This window comes from Hippoglossus hippoglossus, chromosome 24, assembly GCF_009819705.1.
Source record: "Hippoglossus hippoglossus isolate fHipHip1 chromosome 24, fHipHip1.pri, whole genome shotgun sequence".
Lineage (NCBI taxonomy): Eukaryota > Metazoa > Chordata > Actinopteri > Pleuronectiformes > Pleuronectidae > Hippoglossus > Hippoglossus hippoglossus.
Window position 1 is genome coordinate 17,606,499 of NC_047174.1, and position 21,564 is coordinate 17,628,062.

The window sequence follows — 21,564 nt, forward strand, 5'->3', positions numbered from 1 at the left end:
TCATTACAACAATCAGCCTTTAGCCTCAGCGTATACCTCAGGTTTAGCTTTTTAACGTTATTGCGATTAAAAGTCTGAAACACCTGATGATGCTAAGGTACAACTGAGGATTATTATTATTTTCATTATAACAACCAGTCTGACAGAGCTTAAATGTGATAGTTACACAACTGTTCCTGGTCTCCCCCCCCCCCCCCTCTGTTTTCTCTCCCCTCTTCACCTCACAACGGCCAAAACATAACAGGTATAGATAATGAATGGATGATCTCTTCAGCTACAGGGTCTATATGAATAATCTTGGTGAAGGCAACACTGTTCAGATTTCTGCAGATGTGTAAGCATCAGTATAAGTATGTAAGTATAAGGTGAATTCAGGTCATCTGGGACATTGGGTAAAGTGGGACAGAGACTGGAATCATCCTTTGAGTCGTCCATCTTGCAGACGATCATCTTATTAAATGCGCCGTACGCACAGAGAAAAACAAGACAAAGAAATAATCAATCAATCAGTAAATAAACTTGTCAATTTATCCAATCATGCATCTGTCCAACTCTGCTGATACCACCACACAGTCACTTACTACAAGCTGGTGTCCAGCTCCTCCTCCATGTGTCTCATGGACACAAACGGGTGCTGAAGAGCCTCAGCAGCAGTGATCCTCAGCTCAGGGTCCATCTGCAGAAGAAGCTTCAGCAGGTTGATGAAGGCTCTATGATCGATCATTTCAATGGGCTCCTGGATCTCTGGGTAAATCTGGATTTGAAACAAATCTGATCGTTCAGTTTATCTGCTTCCTGTCTCTCAGCAACAGAACTCGGCGGAAGTCCGCTAACAAGAAGGTCGGGGGTTTGATCCCAGTCTCCCCCTTGCTCTGTGCTGAAGTGTCCTTGGGCAGTGTGTGAGCGGTGTGTGATAGAGAAAGTGCTGCACATACGTGTCTGAGTGTGTGTGAAAGTAAATACAGACCATTTACCATTTTTAAGAAAAGGACCACTTACTGTTTCAAGCTGATCCAGGGAACTGATAGTCGGCCATCTCTCTGGCCACATCTCTTTAGGCTCAATCCCAGTGTCCTGCCTGAATTCCAATGGGCTCTGCAACAACAGAACGTATATCAGATACTTCCTCCTAAAGGTGTCGACCATTTCAAACTGTTCTGTGGATATGAGATTAAAATAATATCAACAGCACAGGTGAAAGCAAAAAAAGGCTAAAAATACCTTGAGTTTTCCCAGGAGTGGTTCTCCTTGAAGAACCTACGGGTGTATTTTCCTGCAATGAGGAGGTGGTCATCTGGTTTGCCCAGGACATCGACCATGCTCCTCATCTGGAGAGAGAATATAAAGAATCACAACAGCCTACATCCTACAGCAAGACTCACCATCTGATACTGGCAGTGTATACTAAACAGGTCCTCACTGAGGTACAAGTATGACAGAATACACCCAAGACCCCACAGGTCGATTGCTCCGGAGATGGGGAGACCCAGGGAGACTTCAGGTGCCCTGTTTGTAGAGGACAAGACCAAAAAGAGCTCTTAAGGACATTGTCAGATTCAACCTGTTTATTTAAAACTGACTCAACAATCATTTACAGCCGAAACACTGAACAGCAAACATGTCCAAAGATGAGCTACGCAGATTGAACCGACCTGTAACCCAGAGGCTGCATCACCATGCCGTGTCTCACTTCAGAGGTCCTTAACGACAAGCCGAAGTCTATGAGTTTGATCCGGAATGGCTCGTTCTGGTGGTCAACCAGCATCACATTATCTGGCTTCAAGTCACAGTGGATGACCCCGAGTCCCCTCAGGGCTTCTAAGGTCGTTAGCAGCTGCAGGGCCAGAGGAAGAAATGTAGATTAAACACAATGTAGACCAGCGTACAGATTCGTACAGATCAACAAGGTACATGATGAAGACATTTTAATATCTAAATCCTGATTATACTGCAATACTTATATGTTATACACTCTTTGTGTGAGGCCATAGAGTTTACCTGGTGCGCTATCGGCCGTATCTCATTGACAGACAGTGGCATGTTCTGTTCGTCACTGAGAAGCTCGTCCAGATTCCTGTCCAGCTTTTCAAACACTAGACAAGTGTGTCCTCTCTGCTGGAACCTTTCATAGAAGTGCACCACGTTGGCTTTGACTGGGTCGAGAACGCTCAGGACTTCCATCATGTTGATCTGTGAGAAGGAACATTAATAAGGGACAGCACTGAATTAGCAGTTCATTTATTCAACGAGACAAAATGTTACAAAATCCTTGAGCTGGCACTAAAAGACTAACCTCTCTTTTCGTGATTATTTCTTTGTCAGACAAAATCTTGACGGCAACATCTTGCTTTGTGCACAAGTTCACGCCCCTTGGCAACTTTGCCGAAGGTTCCTTCACCAATAATGTCAAGAATGTTGAAGCAACTCTTCTCGCTAATCAATTCTGTGAGAAAGCAGGAGAACTTGTGAATGTCACAACATGTGAGTCGGTGGATTTCATTCAGTCAATACATGATGCCAACATGCAGCTGAAGCATCAATTACGTTCATTTAGATAAATGTTTGGTTTCTGTTCTATACGACATGAAGACTAGTAACTGAATATTGCCTCATGACCATTTCAATGAGTGATATTCCAAGAGATTAAGAAGAGTGACGTCCTCTGAACAAAAGAAAATCTCATCGAAGGTCAAATCAGACTTCAGTTTTCAGGTTCTTCACTCAAGTAGCACATCCAGATTTTTAAGGAGCAAAAATTGTAAGTAAAAACACTTAATTACAAGCAAGCATTTAAAATTGTAGTTAGTATACACAGTATCAAAGTAGTCATTGTGGAGGCAGGATATCACTGTCATATTATTATATATTATACTAAAGCATTACTGTTACTGAGTAATCAACATGTACGTTTGAATTGACTGTAATTATATTAATGTTTAAGAGAAAAAGGTTTTCTTAATATATTAAAGTGTTTACATTTGATTTACAGAAATGCCATAAATGTAAACAGGTCAATATTGCTGTTGTTTTTAAAAATCTTAATCTGTGAACGAAATTCTAGCTTCAACTTTCATTTAAACAGAAGAGAAGAAATTATCCTCTGTGTTGCTACAATTTATGCTACTTTATACTTAATCCAAAACACAAACATGTTCAGTACAGTAACTGAGTACATTTACTCACTTACTTAATTACCAACACGCTGCTCATGTGTGTGTGTTTGCGGTATACTTGCTATGTTTGTCTGCTGCTGATTGTGCATTTCCATGCATTTTTAATTGAAAGAAATTGATCTTTTCCACACAAAGATCAAAGTCAATCCAACATTCTATGCCTTTTATCTCTAATTAGCTTTGAACTAACTTTATGTTGTGTTACTACTTGTTACTTGCTTACTTACTTTAATATTTATTACAATATAATATCTAATATATTTTAATATTTTAACATTTACTACTATTAAATGATAATATTATTAAATAACAATGATTTTATTTTATTTAAATACTAATAATAATTTTAATAGTATTATTAAATACTATTATGATATTAATACCATTTAACACCATTAAATACAACACTTTAAATTTAATATTTCTGTATTTTGTCAAATATTTTGACATAATTTTTTGAATATATGGTCGTAATGCACCTTGACGTTGGTTGCCAATCAACCATAAGAAGAAGTACTTTATAATCTTGTTTTTGTAACTTAATCTTTATTCGATTTTTTTTCTCATATACCCTTCCACATCAGATATTTAACAACTTATTCATGCAGATTCCTTTACAAAGGGTTACAATATTGACATGATCTATTTACACTCTCCTTTATTTGAGGGTGAATCCTTCATTACCCTTTCTCATAAGGCAGGTAAGCATCCACAGCCAGTGTGTGGATGAGCGTCAGGGTTTTCTCTGTAGAGGATATAGAGAGCAGAGAGAGCAGTACTTAGTACTCGGCATAGTGGTCACACAGTCATTGTTGTAAACACAATCATGCTTTTGTCTTTGAGGTACAGGGAATGTGTATAAAGGATAGGATGTCTATTAGCTCATGTTGAGCTTATTCACAATGATGGAATCTCTCACACACACCGCGTGTTGTGCGTTCTATGTACGCTTTTCACTGAGACGTGTACATTTTTCTGACTCACTCTTGAAATATTTTTTTCATGTTGCTCTCGGCACAGAAGTAATGGGGCTAATAGGCCTCAATCTTCATCTCCCCTGTTAGTAAGAGTTTATGTCGTGTAAACATCCAGTTCAATATATTTTCATTGACCACGTTACCCATGGGAGTTCCTCATGCTGTCAGCAGTCACATGCAGAACCTGTTCAACTTCAACTTTATTTGACATAAAAAAAAGACATAAAATAAGCTGTGTCTCAATTCAGGGGCTGCATCCTTTCGGTGGACCTGGACTACGCAGCCGAAGGCAGCTGCATCCTTCATCGGCCACGTGGGCGGTCCACGCGGCCGATGAAGGATGGCTAAACCGAAACGAGATGGTCTGGTCTTCTTATTGCATCACCAGGTTGTGCCGCCCTTACAGCCGTCGCCAAGCACCAGAGATAAGGACAAACAAATTCATCAGTTGATTAAAAGTGATAAAAAGATGTTGTTTATTTCACATTTGTACCATTGGCTGTCCAGTTGGGTCCTAAATGGTTTTCTCCTGATGTTTACGCCTCGCTTGCTTTTGCCATTACCTCTTTGAAAAATAGTGAGAAGGATCCACCTGGACTATTGACAGTAACTTGAATGATCTTAGTCATGTCTATCAAGTTAGAGCCATTTAGAGGCCAAAGGTCATCCTGGCCATCCCAACGTCCTCTTGATGACGAATTTTGACTTCTGCCATCAGGAAGGAGGTACACTTCCCCAGGGCTAAGGTCAAATTTAAGATCATTTGTCCTCTCAGTGGTTGGACTTTTAAATAAGCAGGCCTAGTGATATTGCTCACAAACATTTAATATATAAGTTTTAACAAAGGACTAATAGATTCTTAGTGCTCTTTTTATGTATTTTATGTATTTCATGTATTGTTATGATGTGTATGGATTGTGTGTGACTACTGTTTGCAAACCAAATTGCTCCTCAGGGACAATAAAGACCATATTAACCAAGGTAGAATCAGAATGACACCGATTTGGGAGAACAATAGTGGTCCCAAGTTGACCTTAGCATTGTTGGATAAATACAATATTGTTGAATAAATCCAATAAAAACTAGAACAATAAAAACTAAATAAGATATGAAAATATTATAAAAAACCAACAAGAATGCCATCTCTGCCATCTGCCCCCTCAGAGTTCAGAGAAGAAACGGTACTGTCTGTTGCTTTATACAGGCTGGAGTCTAAACCAGGAGCCAGATGGTAGAACTGGAGCTGTGGAGGTGAGAATTGACTGATAGAAACGATTTGGCTTTCATCACGAACCCCTAAGAGTTTACTGCTTACAGATTGCAGAAAAAGTTGAAACAGACGATATAGGATTTTGAGAAAACAGTGAGACTCTTATCTACATTAAACTTTACCTGTTTGTAAAGTTAGAACAAAGGTTGCTGGCCTTTTTTTTTTACAAAGCACCCCTGCATTGGCATGGAAATTGTACTTGTCGTCTATCAAACTTTCCAGGTACTTGTATGTTTCCATTACCTGCACCTTGATGGTAGTGCTCTGAGGAGCAGAGGGTTGAAGTCGATGAAGTGTTGTAAATACATTTGTGTCATAGATGGATAAACATTGTGGTTCTCAGCAGAATAAACAGAGAAAATTATCTTTCACCTGAGTTTTAATGTTTATCTGATGACGTTAAGTCACAAACATAAATGGTTGCAACACTTTCTGTTTGTGTTTCAAAATAAAAGCACACTTCGGTTGCATTTCTGATGACCGAATCCATTCTTTTGTTTAAAAAAGTTTTTTTTATTGAAATATTTGCAGAAGCGGGAGATACAAGGCTGCATACTGTATAGTACTGGTATTTATTTGAGTACACAGGACTACATTCATTTTTATACAAGGAAATAGTCATATGTATGGCCATATTCAAGGTAAAACATATGTAAAAACATTGTGCTGCAGTAGCAGCTCCTCTGCAGAACACATTGTTGAACTGAGAAGCTAAATATGGTGCATTGAACAGATGCTGTAAATATGAATTGATATTAATGTGAATATTATGCATTTAATAGATAAAGTTGCATACCTGCCTTTCTTTGTGTATATGCTCGTACATTGAGCCTTTAACAGAAATTGCAAAAAATTATAAATATGACCCTGCTAAATGTTTTTTGGTAAGATGTCAGGATGGTAGATCTCGGCTTACGTTTGGAATTAAAAAGTGATCTTGGGCTCGATAAGGTTGGTGACCACTGCTGTAGATGATGACATCTCCTCAGACAAGCAGCCATTTATCCTTACTCTCTGGGTGTTGTCAGTTACAAAGATAAGAATGGTAAATGGTCTGTATTCTCTAGCGTTTTACAGCAGCCGTCACGGGCAATTCGGTGTTCAGTATCTCAGTATATAAGCCGCCCCACCAAATACAATCCAACCCTCGATATTAAAATCCAGCTTGAAACCATCTAGGGGAGGGACAGTCTTCACTGCTGGGACATTGTTCAACTTGTCCAATTTTATATCTGGAAGGGAGGCAAAAATGTCACAAGTCAATAGTGGAGCTTTATTAAACTTTTCTTTATCAGTAAAATGAAGAACAATAATATGTGGCTCTGGAGGTAGAGCAGGTCATCCCCTAACCAGGAGGTCAGTGGTTTGATCCCTGGCTCCTGCGGCCCGATACTCAACATGGCAGTGCTGGCAGTGCATGGTAGAGGAATTACAGCATATAGTAGGGCTGTATTAATGTGTGAGTGAATAGTTGAATGCATTGTACTTTGAGTGGTTGATGAGATTAGCAAAACGCTATATAAAAACAGTCCATTTATCATTTCCAAGTAGGTAGTATAGGGATTATTATATATTAATAAGAGAAAGAAAAAAGGGATTACAAATAAATTAGACTCAGCTAAATAGCCCTAAACCACAAATTATTTTGCCTGGTCTTTGATAAAGTAAAGCTAATTTTGGTCTCTTGCATATAGTTATGTGAATAGGCTTATGTTACAGAGGAGTCATTATACCACAGGTCACTGAAAATAGTTCGGCCTACAGCTATTAAGTGGCACCACAGTGTTTGGACTTGTATAGCACCGCTTTCAATCAGTGTCACCCCCTCTATTTCCACCACTGTGCTTTGCTTGGAGCCAGGACCCTTCTTTATATCTATGTGTTTCCCCCATTAGCATCTATAAAGATTTCTATAGATTGAGTCTCTTTCATGCCCCAGAGAGGTCATGTGTAAATCGCTGATTGCCGGAAACTCAAGTGATTCTTGACATTCGGATGATCGTGATCACTACAGTTTTTCCCAGAATGCTATAATTTACTCCAACGAGAGACAGTAGTCATGATCTGATTGAGCTATTCCTCGGGCGATCAAAGACGCAGATAGATACATGGAGTGGGGACAATCAGAACAGAAACTCCATCTGAGAACCATTTGATTGACTTTGTCCTTCAGTTCAGACATTCGCTTAAATAAAAAAGCATTGTTTGATTAATGTTAAATGGTAAATGGTCTGTTTTTATATAGGGCTTTTCTAGTCCTGATGACCACTCAAAGTGCTTCACATTACAGTTTTATATTCATTCATTCACACCCACACATTCTTACAGTGCATCTATGTGCGAACTAGGGAAGACTGGGATCGAAACTGATGGCTCTATACCCATCGCCCCATACTGTTCTATTAATATTTAATACATGGTGAAGCACCTTCAGTGAATAAAACCAGCATTAATACAATATGGTCATGCATAACTTCATTGTAACACATAATATGGAATTCACTTGTACTGGTTTCCTGATGAGTTGCTGCAGAGTAACACATCAAATGCTGACAAAGTTACAGTGGTAATTTTAAACTCACTCTGGCTAACTACTCTGTCCTTGCATAATAATAATAATAATAATAATAATAATAATAATAATAATACATTATTATTAATTCAACATTATCATTAATTTGAAGCTTTGTTGTTGTCCACCTGATTAAAGTTCGATAGTTTTACGCTTCACTCACCCGTGAGGTTATGTGCTAAATACTCCACAGCTAGCAGCATGTTGTCTTACTGCTTGGTGCAAGGCAGTGTGACAGATACAATATAAGCTATTTTGACTTATCCTGCTATATTGGTATACAAATAAATGAGGCAATTTGATGATCAGCCATTTGTAGTCGTCAATATTTGTGTTTGTTTAGTCCTTTTTAACTACAACCCTTTTTTTGGTGTTTTGAAATATTATCACCATAAATGTGGTTTTGTATTTGTTGTCTGTTGAAATATTCTGAAAAGTGTTCAACTTCCAGTCAGCAGTTCAGCTTTATCTCCTGAAAAGTAAATAAAGAAGTTGCAATATATTATTAATGCAAACAATATTTAATAATAATGAAATAAAATTGGTAGCTATTATCATTAAAGATAGATGTCTTACCCATTACACTAGACTCTTCCACGATCCGCACACTTAACCATCACCCGGTTTTTAAAGCATAAAATGGTTTTAATAAATGTTTTATTTTACACCTTAAGATTGCTGTAACTCCTCGCGCCTCTCAATCTCATGTGAAGGTGGGCTGAGCCTCACCTGCACAGAGCCTCTCCAGCCTGGACATCGGACATCGTCATTACATCAATACAATGAACTAAAAGAAGATGAACAACTCTGCTGGAGTTAGGTGATAATCCACCGTGAGGTTAACACGATCCTGTCTGTATTATATGTAGTTTATATGTAATTTGATCCTTTATTCAGTTTAATATAGTTTATAGGTTGGTTGTGCATGTGGACTGAAGTGCTTCTCTAGTCAAACCAGGTGAGAGCACAAGAGACTTCCTTTTGGCTTCCTGACACATGAACTGTTCATTTTACAGCTGCTTTTTTTCAATGTTTTGTCTCTTCTTTTCGGGCCAGTGGGCACTATACACCTCCTTTGGATGCCTGGGTGTAATGGCCACAGTCAAAAATTCACAGATCATGTGTCATCCATTCTGTGTAGTCATACAAAGATTGGCAGTATGTTCACCCTTCATATATATATATATAAGTATATAATTTGAGATATTACATTCACAGCAGGGATGTGATCTTAGATCTACTTTGATTTAAAATAAACTCCACACATAAAAACTAGGTGAAATAACGATTATGGCATTACACTCAACATTTATAGCAACTAACAGTTACTGCATTTTTAGATACGGTGTGGACGGTAATAACTCTCACTCCTTGTGTAAAGACAGCTTCATAAGAGAGATATCATGTGGCTTTTCACTGACTCAGCATCTTTTTCTCACACTCAAGCAATCACATTTGTACTCAGCACCTGCTCTGACAGTATCATGTTGTTTGGTCTTATTTTTTAACACTTAAGGTGCAAATAATGTTGAACATTATACAATTTGTGCACTGTGCTACCTTTGGTGCAAAGAGGTTCTGTCAAAGAGTTGATAGGTTTGTTAAAAACTTAACTTAAGTTCTATGTGTAATACTGTGTCATCACAGCAGCATGTTCTGCCTATATATGCCATGCATATAATCTATGTGAAATGTTTCAGACGGCAAGGGTAAGAAAAAGAATCTGAACTTGGAGGCTGCAATTAATGAGCAGCACTTCCCTATGTATAAAGCTGCCGCTCCCCGGGAAGAGGAAAAAATAGTGGATGAGACGAAGGCAAATCCCTGCTGGGGACCTTAAACCTACTGTGCAGCTGCGAGATCAGTGGCAAGGAAAAAGATTCATCTCCTAAGATCCCCTTTTGATGTTTTCAATCACGCGAAAAATCTCAGAGTGGACGCATGGCCCTGAAGCTGACAGCCAACGTTCAGCTGAGTGATGCCTCTGTGTCGTCATGAAGCATGAAGCACCATGTGCCACATGTTAGAAAACAAAAAGTGGGGTCGTGTGGTGGCAAGAGAATGCAAACAACAAGATTATCTTGGACTGGGAGAGTAATGGTTTCTAATTTAGATTCAACAACCTAAGCTACGCAGCAAATGTGTGTTTACTCCATGTAATATTTTTATGATTATCAGAATCTGCAGTCCAAATGGAAAACAATGGTAGCTCCATCACCAAAAAAACAAAACACAAGATCTACTTAATTATATTTTCTAAATAGTTTGAGATCCATTAGTAGTTAAAACTGGACCAAAAAAACGGGGTTAAACTGGGCTGTACTTCGAAAACTCTTCAGGAAAGGTCACTTTGTGCCATCATTACTATGAGGGGTCCACTTGCTCTTGATGAACTGAGTCGGGAAGAAGAGGGGATGTAGCTGTGTAGATCAATGTTGCTTGTATCTGGCTTCCTTAGCCCTGGATAAGTCCCTGGATAGATAGAGCTCAGCTGCATGTTGTCAATAACAGGGATGGATTAAACCAAGCCAGAGTAACTAGTGTACAAGTTTTCCTTTGTCAGTCTTGGAGCAGGCACGTACCCTGATGACGTTCTCACTGTATATGTAATATGTGGTTAGTGTGATGCAAGCCAAATCTTTCATGGTACCATATTTTAATCAGTGATATTTCATTTCAGGATGATTTGTTCGGAGCCAGCAGGGTCTCCGGTTCATCATGTGAGTGCATCGGCCTTCACCTCATCACATGATCATAAGCTGCTTTTTGAAAATAAAAAAAAAGGCTTTTCACTCTGAGAGGTGGTGAACCAATGCAGTGGAAAAAGATTGAAAATTACACAACAGGAATTTCCTTATTAGAGAACATTCTGTAGTGAGTCGGGGATGACCTTTGTGTGGATGAAAGTGTTATCCTGTCCATGTTTACCATCACTTCAACACTCTGGTCCTAATGTGCCAATGAGTGTTACATCAAATGATTAAGATATAACATCCAACTCAGTAACCTCTGGGTAAAATCCGGAGAATTGGCTACAGAGTTTGCCCGTAGTCTTCCTTTCCCACATGCACAACACACACAGCGGGAGGTTTTTTTTCTGCACAGACGTGTTCACAACAGCATCCAATCCTCAGCGTTATTCAGGCGAGAGGTGGAGCAGCCGGGTGCAGCAGACAGAGACAGGAAGTGGCATATTAACTCAGCTGCTTTTGGGAAATCATAAAATATTTTTATAAAATTAAAAAGTGACCTAGTATTAAATACAGTATATGGTTGATTAACCTGCTGTAGCTGGGTAACTGAACAGGCTGGAGCTCAGAGTGTTTCCATGTCACCTAGCACACCACACAATCCTCTTGAACCAGGTAGATATTTGGCGCCACCTGAGCCCTAATGGTGCTCTGATGTTCTCCATCGACCACAGAGAGTCTTATGGTGAATGACTCTCATTGATGCTCTACATCTGTAGATTTCAGCATGCAGCTCCCCAACACGTAGCATCACATGCGTACAGAATGTGTGAGATATGTGGGTGCACTTTGCCCCATATAGCCACAGCCAGAGGCAGGCCAAATGGATTCATGCAAACCCTCTTAGTCCAACCCTGTTACCTTTGACAGAGTGGTGAAGTGCAAGATGAAGGTAAACAGGTGGTTCCAGCCTGGGCTGCTGTTGGGGCCACAGTGTTGATTAGACAGGTGCAGCCTGCGGATGTAACAAGAGGATGTAGAGAGAGAGAGAGAAGAGAAAAAAGACATTTACTAACATGTGCGCACAAAATAAGTGCATGCGCAAAAATCGCCGCCGGATTCATGACACGTGCGCACCAGCCGATTTTGTTCTCACCACCATGCGTGTGTTTGTGAATCAGAATCATTCTAAATCGGCAGGCGCGTGTCCGCTCTCTGCAATTAGCATACCGCCACGCCTCTATCTCTCCATATAAGGACATCCTTTTGTCATGAAGAGAGCGGTGTGCTGAACAGTTGAAGTTATGAGAGAGCCCCCCCCCCCCCCCCCTTCACTTTGTGTTTGTTTGATTCTCTAGAGTTTATGAGACACATGTTTAAACCTGCTACACAACACGAGACGTAACGTGACGCGCACAGTCAGGACATCAGGGTTAAAGTGAGGGGAACGATCTGGAAGAGACATGATCCGACATCTTTGGTTGATAACTAAATACATGTGATTATCAGTTCCTGTCTGGAGAGGGACAGAGACGAACACACACACAAACACACACACACACACACACACACACACACACACACACACACACACACACACACACACACACACACACACACACACACTATTTAAAACTCCTATAATCTTTGCTCAGCTTTTGTCTGAGGATGTTCTGTGAATATGTCTCAACTTCAACTGCCAACAGCTCTTCCCTGGGATTTCAATGGCTGGAGTTTGAATGAGGCCTTCATCTGGCATGTGATCTATGTTCCAAATGAAGTGGTGCTCTCTTTTTCACAGTTCAACGATCTGTAAAAAAAAAAAAAATGCATAGACGTGGAGCTGCCCTAAGACTGAACCTCTGAAAGGGTCCATTAAAGGTGTTAAAGCCGGCAGGAGTAAGTAAAATGTGCAGAAGGGACTGTGGTGGTGCATGGAGCCAAACGCTTCCATCCATGATGCACCACGTCTCCTGTGAACTCATGGGGTAAAACACTTCTGTCAGCTGCTCCCAGTTACTCACACCTTTAGAAGGAACAGGGACTCATGCCATGAGAGAGAGGTACACTGGAAATAAATAATGGAAGAAAATATGACACTGGAGTGGTCAGCTCATGCTGTGTCCCTGCACGTATAACATGATAATGCTATCAAGCGATTCAGGGCATTTTTATAATTTTTGTTTAATATTTAGTTAAAAAATTAAACAACAACCAAATGTTTGTTTTTACTCTAGAAGAAGTGGATGCTAATTTCTCAGAATGTTGCCTGGAAGTAGAATCCTGTGCTATATCCCGGGTCTAATGTGTTGACTTGGGGAGTGAATACCCGGAGAGTGTGTCAGTGATCAGCGCAACTGTCTACACAGGCTGTGTAATGTCTCACGTTGTCATTATCTACTCAGCACACTGCCGATGGAGGGGTGGGTGAAGTGTCCACAAAACACTTCTGAAGTTTCAGGGGTAAACAGTGTTGCAGCCAAATCCAATACAATTGAAGTAAATGGTGACCACTTCTTCTTCAAACGTAATAAAACACCAGGACACAAACATAAAGAGGAGATAATGATTGAGTTTGTATTTTGCTGTGAACAATCCCTTTGAAGTCCTTTTTCCATTTACTTCGGTCATTGTGTACTGGGCTCTGAGTGCTGCCAGGGCTGACTGGAAAAGTCAAACAACTTGCAATTAGACTCAAATAGACATTTCAGAGAAGGAACCAGAGCCAATCCACCAGCAGCTGTCCCCTAAACTCATCCCAACCTGTCCTCGACAATAATTTCTCTCCTAATTATAATTATAGGTCTGAACAGTCATAGCACATAGCGCACAAGCAGTTTTCATGTGGCAACAATTCGATTAACCAGTAACAAGCCAATGAGTGTCCTCACTAAGATAGAAGTACAAGAATATTTGTGTGTGTGTGTGTGTGTGTATGAGAGATGACTTGAGAGAGAGAGAGAGAGAGAGAGAGAGAGAGAGAGAGAGAGAGAGAGAGAGAGAGAGAGAGAGGGGGGGGGGGGGGGTTGATGGAGTGGACAGTAGGGGTAATAAGATTTGATTAATTTCTTAAATAAAGGAGTAAGTCAACACAGGGGAAACTGTGTTCATATTGTGGTGGAGAGATCTCAAGTACAAAGCAGTAATATTACGAGTATAAAACTCTCTTTATTCTCGTAATACTATGGGTTTCTTATCAATGACAACTTTGCTCACGTAATATTACAACCTCCTACTCGAGATCTCTTTCTTTTAATTCAACGTGGGCCCGATACTCCGCCCTGAATAAATAGATCAATTGTCTGGGGAAAATCGATTCATTATGAAACTGTAGCATGTCAGACGGCATCAGCTGAGTGTAGGCTGTCCTTATGTGGCAAGGTCACATTTTGTGTTTACGCTGCTAAATCTGAGTGATTGGCTCGTCAATGCGTCCACAGTGTGTCTTATACTTCAAGCTGTCCACTTGTAATCAGATTACCTGAGATGGATGTTGATGCCTGGTCTGAAGAGGGCCCGTGAGGGTTAATGTAATCATACATGGGATTACTTGTTACTCATACCATATGTTGGGTCGCAAGGCAGAAGGCTCTTGTGATGCCTGAGTTTGGGGGTTTGTTTTCAGTGCTTGACTGCAACTTTGTGACTCTTCATCCTCAGACTCCCCGTACTGTTTGACATGAGTCTTACAAAGGTCTTTAAAAAAGGTTGGCGGTGCTTTGAATCGGTTGTAAGAACTGGTCTGTGGCATAGTATTCAACGTAGAGCTTTCTGGTCCATGTCAAGCTTTTTATTCCCAAACCACGTCCATGTGACAGAAGCCGCCCCTCTTCTCAATCTGTGTCATGTTTACTCTCCTCCATGTTTGCCTTCATGCAGATTTTCTGCTGGCCTCCATGTTGTGTGAAACAACACACAGCGTCATCCAAATGACAGAAAATATTGCTGTGACGAGTTATGTGTACCAAGAATGGGAGGGAAAATCCTGTCTGGAACCTCGATTGGTGCAGATGTTCCGCCCAGATTACCTGATAGTGTGAGAGATTCTTGCTGAAGAACAGACAGGCTGTATTGACCCCGTCTCCGCAACCATTTTCTCATCAGGACTCTGTTCTTCTGCGAAGCATTATAACCGATAGAGCAAGTTGTCACACTTTTGATGGCCCCTTCTCCCTCATGAGATTACGTCAGAGCGGTGACGTAAAGAGGTGCGTCGCTCCCTCTGCAGTGAGGATATGAATAACATGCTGTGGTGTGTGAGGTGTCAAGTCTCGTAGTGGGTGAGATTTGAGATTAGAGAAGAGAACATCTGCAAAGATTCCCCTTTAGTGTGTGACGCAATCTGATTTCAAAATCTGTCCAGGTTTTTAGGACTCCCGTAGTCTGAGTCCAGCTCTTCACGTCCCTGCGACAGAAAAAATGTAATGTTTCGACAAGGCTTTCAGAAAAATTCTTTGACAGGTGAAGATTGGAGCAGGGGATTGTCCGGGGTCAGACGTAAAATGCGCGGAACATTCAGACAATGGGTGCAGCCTGGGTAGAGCACGCAGGAGGCATGTGGATGTCACGTGCATTGACACCGGTGTCGCCAAAAGCTCTTGAATCTCGTCATCTGCCCAAGTTGACATCATCATCTATATCTAGTGCATGGCACTTATTTTTAATCCTAGATTTGTTTTGGGGTGTTTTTTCAGTCTTTCATCCGTTGTGTGCTGAAACATCATCAATGGTGAGTTCTCAATATCCTGTATATATTTTCACATGGGCATACTCATACATTTTGCTGGCAGAAAAAATGTTTTGTCGGGAGCAGCTGATTTTGACATTGGCTTTAGCTGCTGCCCCTCCGGAATATTTGAGGAAAATCCCTGGATTTCAGTGCATGTTCGATTTTTGTATGTTTCAGACGTCAGTCAAAACGGGTGAGACTCGATTAATAAAAACTCCATGTTGCACCAATTTTGATTTTGCTTTCACTGGGGCGGCTGTGGCTGAGGGGTAGAGCGGTCATCCTCCAACCTGAAGGTCGGCAGTTCGATCCCCAATCTTCCCCCATCTGAATGCTGAAGTGTCCTTGGGCAAGATGCTGAACCATGAATTGCCCTTCATAGAACAACCAAGTGCTGCTTATAGATGCACAGATGTGTGTGTGAATGGTTGAATGTAAAACTGTCCACTGACCACTCAAAGCTCTTTACTGTAAAGAGCTTTGAGTGGTCAGTAAGACTAGAAAAGCTCTATATAAATACAAAACCATTTTCTTCTGCATATATACACATTAGAAGGCCATCCTCCCAGCAGTGAATTAGTCCTTCAAGAATAGACAGACATGTCATAAAAATATACAGAAACCATTTCATCATCGTGCCCTCAGTCAAATGAGAAATATTTAATGAATTGATATGACGTGATCAGAGAGACACATCTGAACTCAAATGTTGTGTAGTTGCTTTCTGCTGTGGCCCCGTCGGTGATGAAACAACACATTTATCCCAAATGACAGACTTCATAAATTGACCTTTTCAATATGAGAGTCGAACCTAGAAAAGAGCCGTTGGAGTGAGGAGGGCGCAGGAGGCAGACATGACATATAGAAGAAATCCTGTTTGTTTGTTTTTTAACACTGGCATCAGCCCTTATCCGCAAAAGCTCTCAAATGTGGTCGTCTTGCATGTATGGCACGTCTTTTTCAACCTGAGATGTTTATATTATTTTCATACCTTTATTTTTTTCAGTTTTGCGTCTGTTAGAAATATCATCAATTCCCCCGAACGATATCCAGCTGTATTCTCACAGGGGCTCACTCAGATTTTTTGCGGACATTTCACCAGGGGGGCTGCGAGGAAAAGGTCAAGAACATATCCGTAACAACTGACTTTGACATTTGTGTTCTTACATACAAAGCCCTTCAGGAAAATGTCCAGAGCTCATCGGGGGCCTGTTTGAGAGCAGTGTGCACAGTCTGCCTGGTTGTCAATCAAAATGTGAGAGGGTTTCAGTGAAGAAATCTCTGGCTGCTTCATTTGTTAAGATAAGGTTAGCTGCCTGGTGAGTAAATAAATAAAAACATGTACTTGAATGTTATTATTTGACCATGACGCAGCCATTTCAGGGTCCTGAGCTTTGAAAGATAATTAAACAATGAGAAAAGTTCAGCGATTCGATGTGAAGTGATCAGATATCTGAACTGAAATGTTGCAGCCGGCTGTTATTCATCTAATTCATTGGTTTCTTCTTCACCTCATCAGTTTATTTATTCGCCGTATTTCTTTAAATCCCTTTGAATGAAACGACCGTTTTATGAATGACGGGGACTCGAGACCGAGTGGCTTTTATAGAGATTTCCCTGTGAGCTGCGACCGGCGGAAGGAGAAATAGTTCCAATCCAACTGCTTTTAACTCCGCGCGGTTACTTTTGATGGTGTGGCTACGTTCTGCTGTTGACCCTGCGGGTGGTGGGACGCGTTCACTCCAAATGACGGACTTCAGATATTGACCTTTTCAATGCGAGGTTCGATCCGAGAGGAGACACGTATCGAGCCGCCCATCACTCGTATATAAAGGAGCGATGACCGGCGCTGGGCCCAGAGGCTGGATGCCGATGTCAGGGAGCAGGGATCACCCGGAGCCCGGAGCGGAGCGACCGCAGGACTATTCGGACCCGCCGCACCTCGTTGGTTTCGTCTCCTTCTGACGCTGGAGCTGTTTGGGAATTAAACTGTGTTCGCCATGACCGATGTCCGCTGAGCAGAGGGTGAGCGAAGCTGTACAACAACTCTATTCTCCGTGGGTTCATTTTTATTTATTTGTTTCAAACGATCCCCTGCGCTGAAGTTGAACCGCGGGGCTTCATTATTTTCTCATCTATTATAGTGAAGCTTATGCAAATCAAAATTCCTGTAAGTCAAACAACTTGGTCTAATTTCCTTAGAATGTCGACCCTAAATTAAGTTTTATTCTGATAGATATATTAGACAAAAAACTAAAATACTCAGCCTCTCATGTCCAGTCGCCAAAACACAGTATGTTGGGTTGAATAAATGCTGCAGCACCTTTGCTTTCACATATTCTCCGGAAAAAGTATTCAGTCATATCTTAATGCACAGGTATCAAGTGTGATTCTATCAGTATTTGCATGTATGTGTGTGTGTGTGTGTGTGTTTTAATGTTTGCTTTCCTGCTTGTGGTCCCACTGCTGTTTGTGTTAAACTGATCATTTTAACTTATACAACTTCACCTCAAAAAAAAGAGAAAATGTCCCTTTAAATCTCCTCTTGTGTTTATTTTTTTTAATTTAATATTGATTTAAAATCGAACACAGTATGTAAGTATTTAAAAGGGGACCCCTCTCTTTGCCAGTAAGCGGCTGACACATTTGATAGACAAGGCAAAATGCAGAAATTAACATAAATCGGGGTGTTACAGTTTATTTTTCGAGCTTGTGTGTTTTCTATAACCTGAATGTGTCTGTGTTTGCCAAAAAGTGAAATCACAGAGTACAGTGTGTTATCCTGAGTGATGTTAATCATGTTTAACTCCTCCTAAACTCTCTTTTATAAATTAAATGTTAAAGACTCCAGAAATCATCTGGACTTATTTGACATCTGGGAGGTGTAGTGTATGTCTTGCAGTTGTGGTTTCTCAAGTTCTAAGTCATCTGTCATTTTCTGCAGCAGATTCCAAAAAATGTCGTCAGTTAAAAATCACATTTTAAGGCAATTCCATATAAAGTATGTTTTTGTTTGCGTTTAGTAGATCTCATTAGCTCAAATTTGAAAAATAAAAGATGTTAGAGTTGAACACCAGTGAAAGCTAACCCAATAAAAAGGCAGTGTGCATGAGACAAATATAGATTTAAAGCCTTGGATATTTGCTGGTAAATTTCATCAAAGCTTCAAAGCCCCAAATCTGGTATTCCCGAAAAAAAAACTTGAATCCAACTACAGTATTTAGACTACATTTGAATTCTTTCATGAGATTTCATTTGTTTACCAAAATTAATTAAGCAAATTATTATATATTAAGTTAATAAATGGCACCACAGTCTTTGCCTCGCCTCCTCAGTCCGACAGATATTTAATATGACTTGCACTCTTTTGTTCAAAAAGGCCCGGGCTGAGAATATTCTGTTTAGTCTGCAGGTTTTAAATTGATCCTGAAAGACGTACTTTATTATTTAGATAATGATCATACAAAAGTACCAATGACCTTAGCAATAATTGATTTTATAAATGTATAACATGTAACTGTGGAGAAGGACATAGAAAGAATGCGTCTTTGAAAAGATTTCAGCCTTCATCAGAGTGCAGCAAATTTTCTTAAACATAATTTGTATAGCTCAATTACATAGTAAAAGCACTTGATTTGAAGGACATTTAGAAGATGATCATGTTTTGTTTGAAAAAATCCCAGATGTCATATAAATATAGTGGAGTAAATTGTGCTAGTCATCAATTGTAGTTGAGAATAAGTATGAAGTAGTGTAAAAAAGAAACAACACCAGCACCTCATAATGTTTTACAGTTCTCCAGCTACTTACCATGACAGTGTGATGCCACTGAAATTCATCCTGATGCCTCTGGAGCTCGCTGCGACAGCATTTAACCTCCTGAGGATGATTTCCTGACAAGATAGAGCGCGACACTCTGTCTCATTCTGACCTGTGTCATTTCTTATTTAGAAAGAGAGCAAGTGGGAGTCCTTGAATTTTGCATTAGGAAAGATGCAAAGTAGCTTAAAAGACATGGTTTGTCAATTTCAAATAAGTGTGAGAGGTGTGTCAGCCGCTTGCACTGCTGAACTTGGTGAGCCAGAAAGCCATGACTAGAGTTTTTTTTGAATTTTTCACTGTCTGCATTCATGAGAGGTAGAAGTTGGTTTGTTTTTGGAAAGTTCTGACAAATGATCGTTCGAGGGATCAGATACCGCACCACAATCACAGTCACTTCAGTTTGAATAGTTCATTTTCCTTGTAAATGTGCAAAGAGTTAATTAAATATCATCACAGTTTGGATATAAGAACAATCAAATAAGGAAATACATGCATCTGATCCACAGACTGGGTTCAAAGATGGACGATGCATCTCCACTTCCTTCCACTATCCAGTAAGGAAGCCCCGATATCTCGCATATGAGCGCTGCAATGTTGCAGATTTGGACCCAATGTCTGCACAGTATAGCGATCACAGGATGAACAGGTCCCACTGATACACATTAACCTAACAATTTAGTAGCACTTAAATGGCACTTACTTATAGCACTTTGTAGTTTGGCTGTCTTGAAGAAATTGTACTTTCTTGATTCTTGTTGTTCTGGGTTTGTACCCTCATGGTTGAATGCACTTATTGTAAGTCGCTTTGGATAAAAGCGTCAGCTAAATGAAATGTAATGTAATGTAACATGCTTGACCAGTGTCAGCTGTCAACTGTGACATTTCATGCCATTTTTATAATATCGAACAAGTAATCAAAACCAAACTCAATAGACAACTTAATAGAAATACATCTGTGCGATAGGATCTAGTGTAAATGACAGAAATGTATTTGATGTGTGTTTTGACTTCTTAGTTTGGCTCATGTCCTGTCCATTACCTTGAGGATGCAGCGTTTATGACCTACTGTATATTGCGGTCAGCCACCAGGGGGCGATCACTTTGGGTGAGCCAACATTCCATGCATCTTTATAAACAGTCTATGAACTGAAAGAATACAGTCCATTGCAGGCTCCTCTGGTTTTATAGGTATGGAAAGCAATACTGGAGTGAAGTTGGGTTTTCTATACAGCCAATCACAGCCATTCGACATTACCACCAGTCAAGGGAAAAGCATAGTTACTTGCGTGAATATACTAATTGGGATTCTACCTTTCACTGCTTGATGTCAGGTGGAAATAACAGCTCAGAAGCATGAAGGTGCAAGTTAGTTATGCAGAATCTCCTTTTATGTTTTATTGTGTCCATTCCAGAACGGATTAAAATGACTTTTGTATTTATATGTAGTTCTGATGATGATGTTGTGAACTGTAAGTTCGATAAACGTATGGCTCACTGTGACTCCTGACTGCACAGATGTGACAGAGAAGAAATGTGAGGATTGTGTTCTGGTTCGTGTCATGAGAATAAAACAGCTGTTCTGTTTTTTATATTTACGTGGGTTTTTTATATTTCCAGGAGCGAATAAGTGGTCGCGTCGCTTTAAATGTTGCTGCTGCAATGAATTATGGGATGGCATTTTCTCTTTTCCTTTCAATAAGGATGGTCCGGTGTTTCCTATGCTAAAGGAGATAAGTTAGGAAGCATTGAAGCTCCTTTCCTTATCATTTAGAGAATTTGGCGGTTGCAGAGCTAATGTCCCACAGTTAGAACCCCACAATAACCACAACCATAATGCAGCTTGTGCTTGAACATGGTTTTATAACAACAAGTTGTTTTCATTCTAAAGTGTCAATGACATCATCATAATTAAAACATTTCACTGTCCATATGTTAATATGAAAGTGATATTAGGTTGTTGTTCATATTACAGAATAACCAGAATTACAACAAGCAAAATGTAAACATGGCTGCTCATGTAAAAACTGGTTTTCCTGATAATAATGTAAATGCTTTAATGTAATTACTTAACCGAGTTTCATCAGTCCAATTTCTTCTTAATGACTTCAGTCTTATATAATAATAATAATTTTCAGGTAAAACAGATCCTAGTGTTTCACTCAGGATGACAAGATGATGCTGTACTATGGCGACATGGTGTTGCACACTCTGCATGTGTTTGAGTGTGGAATGCGTGGTGGCCTGCTTGGACTTACTTCAGATTCATATGAGAATGCTGCTATGTTAACCCAACATGCTGTACCGACATTTAGATTTGTCAGAGTCATGCTC

General features: G+C 40.1%; 1 protein-coding gene across 2 annotated transcripts in view; it reads left to right on the plus strand.

Annotated features, from left to right (window-relative positions):
- The first annotated feature begins 11,069 nt into the window (after positions 1–11,069).
- The window catches only part of opn5 (opsin 5), a 43,172-nt gene continuing 32,677 nt past the window's right edge, over positions 11,070–21,564 (plus strand). Inside the window, exons 1-2 of one of the 2 annotated variants that reach the window (XM_034580552.1) lie at positions 11,070–11,080; positions 17,318–17,436. The gene's annotated coding sequence lies outside the window, so the exon portion shown is untranslated. Of the gene's footprint in view, positions 11,081–17,313; positions 17,437–21,564 lie in introns of those variants that run through there. The other variant, XM_034580551.1, reaches the window with a different exon arrangement.